The sequence below is a fragment of the Phyllostomus hastatus genome, unplaced genomic scaffold (assembly GCF_019186645.2).
Source record: "Phyllostomus hastatus isolate PE091 unplaced genomic scaffold, TTU_PhHast_1.1 phas_contig_62, whole genome shotgun sequence".
In the NCBI taxonomy this organism is placed as follows: Eukaryota; Metazoa; Chordata; class Mammalia; order Chiroptera; family Phyllostomidae; genus Phyllostomus; species Phyllostomus hastatus.
This window is the reverse complement of record NW_025333921.1, coordinates 18610014-18616013: the sequence shown is the minus strand read 5'-3', so window position 1 is coordinate 18616013 and position 6000 is coordinate 18610014. Positions and strand designations below refer to the sequence as shown.

At 48.6% G+C, this 6000-nt stretch overlaps 1 pseudogene; it reads right to left on the bottom strand.

Moving 5' to 3' along the window:
• Window positions 1-356: 356 nt before the first annotated feature.
• Window positions 357-1767, bottom strand: LOC123825156 (annotated as a pseudogene).
• Window positions 1768-6000: the final 4233 nt, after the last annotated feature.

Here is a 6000-nt window from a genome sequence, read left to right as displayed (position 1 = left end):
GTCTGGGAAATGAAATGAGAAAATGTCAAGATATGTGAGTATCCTGGAATTTCTTCTAAACCGAGTCTCATCAGATGGACAGCACTCCCAGGCTGACTGTCACTTAGGTAAGGACATTCTGTGCAGCAGCCTAATGAGTGGGTGGCCAGTGTCCTGGTCCTTCCAACCCTGCCCAGAAATGGGTGGGATTGCCCTCATAATACGCTGTGGTGATGGTACCATGTGACTCTGCCATTTTCTTCTTCCTCCTCTTCTTCTTCTCCTTGTTGTTGTTGTTGTTGTTGTTGTTGTTGTTCTTCTCCTCCTCCCCCTCATTTTAAATTTTTAACATTTTAATACAAATCAGTGTGTCTGGTTTATTTCAGCTCCCTCACTGACAAACCAGGGGGAAGGGACTACTTTGGTTTCTCCACCTTCTCTTTGTGATGACCACAGTATAACGGTATCTGCTGCACCAGACTTTAAACTTTACATTGTCCTAATTTTTATTGATCTTGATAGATTTGGCATCCTTTCACCTGGCTGTGAGCAGGAGGTCTTTGATTTCCTCAATTTTGCGAGGTGTGGCCATGCAGTGTGGAGAGTGCGTGGCTGGCACTGCAAGCAGTAACAAACAAAAAAGGACAGAAAAGGGAGCCGCCATTTTCTTTATGCCTACAAGGAGACAGGAGATATTTGATTTCAAGCAGCAGACCCCTCCCCCCCCAAAAAAAAAGAAAGAGAAAAAGAAGAAAAAGAACTCCCAACACACCTGGGAGAAACTAGAAAGAGGACTCACTGGTTCATCTGTCTGGAACACCTCGAAGAAGGCCCAGGTTAGGACTGGTTTAGTCAAACATCTTTCCAGTGGCACCACGGGCTGTGTTTCTTTACGTCTTTCTAAAAACTGGCTCCCTTTTGTAATTACTAGATGGCGTCCTGAAATCTCTGGGGCTGTAGGCTTCATCAGTGTAGATTAAAAAATATGTCCATCAATTCCTCAATACTCCCTTTAACAGGTGGAGCCTAATGCCCTTCTCCTTGGGTGCCGGCAGGACTTAGTGCCGAGCTTCTGACAGACAGAAAAAGGGGGAGCGTAGGGCCACGAGAGAGAGAGAATGCAGCTTCCCGCCTGCTCTCACGCAGATGACCTGCTCTGGGGGACTCCAGCTGCCCTGTGAGCTGGAAAACCGAGGCCTCCAACCAGTAACCAGGGAGACCTGAGTCCCCTAACAATAGTAGCTGAAGTTCTTGAAGTAGGGCTGGTGTAACCCAGTGAGTGTGGAAGCTGATCCTCAGCCCTAGACAAACCCCGGGTGACAGCAGCCCTTCCGGAACAAGCCTGTGCTAGAGCCACTCCATAAGGCTGTTCCTGGATTCCTGGCCCACAGAAACTATGGGGTAATGTTTGTCTTTTTAAGCCACTAAGGTTTTGGGTAATTTGTTAAGCAGCAACAGATAACTAACATATTCAGCCTCATTCAGAGAGAACAATGTGCTTCTAGATGCTCTTTCAGAAAAGTGATAAGTTCCTCTCCCCAAAGCCTTCAGGAAACCCACCCTCGCCTTGCATTGGCACAGACTAGTCACAGCCCATCCTCCAGCCAGGGACTGCCCAGTGGGTAGAATGAGGCCTGGAACCTCCTGCCTGGGCCGCTCTTGGTGGTCAGTGGCCCACACACATGGGCTGAGGGAAGGTGTGGAGGCCACACTGAAGCTGAGGTGCTGCCAAGATGAGGAGCACAGGTCTCCGTGCCACACGAATCGGGGCTCCTTCTCTAGAGGCATGCGGGGCCGCTTAAAACAAAGAAATTGGCTTTGACTCAGGAATGTACAAATTTCACCTTGGTTCTGAGATTCTATGAGGAAAAACAAGTTGGCCACGTTCCTCTGCGGAAGATCATTGCCTTGGTGCTCCCTGTGAGACATGGCCTTCCCGGCTGATGTCATTCAGGCTCAAGGTCACCAGTGAGGCAAAACTGGCCCCTCCAATCTCTCTTTATCAGGAAGCCCAGGCTTGGGAGGGGCAGTGGTCACTCACCCAGGGAGAAGAGCAACCACTCTTTTTTTTTTTAAGATTTTATTTATTTATTTTCAGAGAGGGAAGTGGGAAGAAAGAGAGAGAGAGAGAGAGAGAGAGAGAGAGAGAGAGAGAGAGAGAGAGAGAGAGAGAAACATCAATGTGCGGTTGCTGGGGGTCATGGCCTGAAACCCAGGCATGTACCCTGACTGGGAATCAAACCTGCATCACTTTGGTTCGCAGCCCCCACTCAATCCACTGAGCTACTCCAGCCAGGGCAGCAACCACTCTTGATAAATGCCAGTATTTGTTTTATTTTATTTTTCTGCTAAAAACCTGCTGCTCTAAGTTTGTGTTGCAAGTGGTTTAACATGATTGGAATCCTGAGTCAGTGGCTGTGAGTGACAGCTCTTACTGTCATAGGCAATGTATTCGTTAACAGACACAATGGAAGGGGCAGGTCGCCAGCTCCCGTGTGTGCATGTGTGTGTGCCTGTGTGCACGTGTGTGTGTGCATGGGGGGCAGCAGCTTTATCGAGTGATAATTCACATACTACACAGCTCATCCACTCAAAGTGTACAATTCAGTGGTTTTCAGTATATTCACAGAGTTCTATAATGATCATTACCATTAGTTTTTGAAAATTTTCATATTCCTCACCCCCAAAAGAAACTCTGCACTCTTTAGATATCATGCCTTCAGCCCAAAGCAACTGCCACTCTACTTTCTGCCTATGTGTGTTTTAAATATATCCTTTATTTGTCTGCAAGTAAGATTTTGAAAAAATGGAGTCATATTATCCAACGTAAAACCTAAGGTATGGTGAAGGTTGTTGTCGTGAGAGGTTCTACACGGCAGGTGCCGGAGTCCAGCTCCAGCAGGTCCAGGGATTCCCAACGGATGGACGGTGTTGGCGAAGGAATGACACGAGAGGTGCAGTTTCCAGCTCAATGGCCAGGCATCTCTGCCTGGGCTCTTGAGTTTTTTATTTTTATACAGTTGGGTGTGTACATATGGCATATGTGAAAGCAATAAAAAAATGAGTGTTTTAAGTCATATTTGCTTTATCCTTATTCTGAAGGAAATAGGAAGCAGCTCTCTACTGTATGTTATTATGCAAGCTTTTAGCTCCTAATCTTTGCAATTAATCAGTAACAATTTTACCACATTATATAACACCTTAATTTCTTAAAGCTTAACTTAAGTTTGATCTATATATTCTAAAGGTGCAAGCTGGGCACGTAGCTGGGCACAGGACTATTTTAGCTCACTGGTAAAGGCCATGTGGAAGGCTTTTGTGGTCAATGTGGTTAGTATCTGTCTCTCACTTCTCACTTCAGCACCAGAACCCTGTCATCTTGTGCAAGTAATAATCTTTATTTTGCTCAGTCCATTCGGCTGCCTGCCATCTACCTTGGTGTTGATGTATTTTTATTATTTGTTTCTATCTTTGATGTCTGACTTTTTAGGCAATAAACACCATGGGGGTCCTGATCGCTTAAGCATTTCATAGAAGGGGAGTGTATAATAATCTTTCCAATACCCATTCTTTGAACTCTCTAACCCACTTAGGAGGACACTCTGGTGGGGAGTCACTCTCCAATGAGCTGTCATTTTCTTGCTTACTTTCAAAGAACTGTACTTCTTCTGTGGAATTGCCATTTGTCCCAGTCCCATGGTAAATCACATAGACCCTAAGCACAGGTAGTAATACAATGATTAAGCAGAGGAGTACCAAGTACTTTGCCCCGCCGTGTCTGCTGTGCGGACGTACGGCTCCCTCTGTGACTGTGTCAGACAGCAGGGCTGGGTTGGCTCTCGGCAGGCAGGTGTGTGCTTTCTGACCCACATGCCCTTGTTGAGTGGGCTGTAGCTGTGTGGGAACTCTGCTGTGCTGGACCCTGTTTCCTGGGAAGGTGGTGCTGGTTCAGAGAGTGATGTACACAGGGAGCGGGCTGGGTCTGGGGGCTGTGATGGGAGGTGTGGAGGCAGATCAGAGAGCCAGTGTGTGGTCAGGGAGGAGTTGACATCCTGGTGGTAACCTGATTTGTCAAGATCTTGGAGTGAGCCCAGGGTGGTCTGACTACAGACCTCAGTTCAAGGGACCCAGGGCTGCCTGAGTCAGCCATACGGAATCATGGCCCCAGATCAGTGCCAGCTGTGAGGGGATGATGAAGATTGGTGTTCAAGGTAAAATCCCTTTGTTTCTTCAAGTTCTTCCAAAGCCTGGGGGATGAAGACCTTCTCATCACTTCCTCATCCTCCTCTGGCCTTGCCTTTTGTCATCAGCCAGGCGCCTGCTCTGTGGGAGTCTGCAGTGCTTGTCCACCCGGCCTCACACTGGGCAGGCTGCATGGAGGAGCCAGCCACACCTCTCCAAGTGGCCACTCTTCCTTGGGCCCCCGTGGCTCTTTGGGAGGCTTGGGGCTTTGCTACAGTTATCCAGTGTAGGTCTCTGCTCCTTTCTTGACCTCAGTTTTCCCATCTATTTAATGGGAGACCAAAGAAATGGTACCTAAGGGCCTTTCCAGGTCTCTCAGCCTTTGACACCTGGTTCAGCCACCACTTTACAGTCTGCAGGGTGTTTCATAGCATTGTTATGCCCTCATTTAGTGTCCTCAGGCCCACTTCTCAGCAGTGTGGTGAGGGGACCCAGAGCTCAGCCCTGGGTGAAGGTCCACCCGGGTTTGAATCCCAGTTCTGTCAGTGGTTGGGCATATGTCTATCTAACCTGACCATACCTTCGTTTCCTCATCTGTAAAACAGGGAAAGTATTAGAACTTACTTCATAAGGAGCGTGTGAAGATTAAGTGGAAAACTCATTTAAAGTGCCCTGTACATAGTAATGTTCCATACATTCTATCAATATAGACATGGAAATTTAGGGGTCTTGCCAAGGCACAGTGTGGTAGAAATGTGCTCTTTCTACAATACTGTGCTACCTCTCGTGAGTGCGGAAGTTGAGAAGCAGGGTCTCCTAGATGTTCCCAAATCCAGATGCTTGGGACATGGGCCCAGACTCCCTGACCTGGGCCTCCCACGACCATACCTGGGCCTGGCAGCACACCCCTCCATTCCACCAAGCTCTGGCCTAGTTTGCTCCCAGCTGGAAACATGTTCTAGGCGCTGTGGAAGGGTCTGGAGCCTTGGGCCAGCAGGCCACGATGATACAGGAATACGGGAGGCCTGTGGGGCGAGCTGCAGGCAGCTGGACAAGGCCATGACCTGCTCACTGGAGGCTGAGTTCTTTATTCTTGGAGGGGTGCAGTGAGGTGAAGACAGGGCCCCAGATGAAGAGACAATGCCTAGGGAATCATTTCCTGTCTTGCCGTTTCTCCCCTCCCTCATCCTAAGCCCTGCTCATCATTTTCTGACGTGGTACTACCTATTCTGTCCCCAGTTGCCTTGCTCCCTCCTTCACTACCCCTCCACCGGGCTTCTGCCTTTTTCTTCTCTCTGGCCTCTCCTTCTCCCTCTGCTGCTCTGTCTGCACAGGTTCCCTTGTTTTGCCCAAAAGAAGGAAAGTACAAGGCAGCCTGACTCAACTTGTCTGCCACTCCAGGTGCTCCATGCTCCTCCCATGGAAGGCCTGCACCATGATTCATGGAGCGCAAGGCCCACGTGGAGGGTTCTGAGGACAGCATTCCTCAGCTCCCCGTGGCCCTGTCAGGTAACTCACTTGAAAGAGGTGGACATTCGCTCTCAGAGAAGATGGGAACACTTCTCACCCTGGCCCGATAGCTCAGTTGGTTAGAGTATTGTCCTGATATGCCAAGGTTGCAGGTTCAATCTCTGGTCAGGCCACATACAAGAATCAATTAATAAATGCATGAATGGGTGGCACAACAGACCAGTCTCTCTGTCTCTCTGTATCTCTCTCTCTCTGCCCCCCTTCTCTACAATCAATAAATAAAAAGTTTTTAAAAACTGGGAACATTTCTCAAGGTCACCAGCTAGTACAAGGCAGAGCCGCAGCCTTGGTTGGTTGGATTTCCGAGCT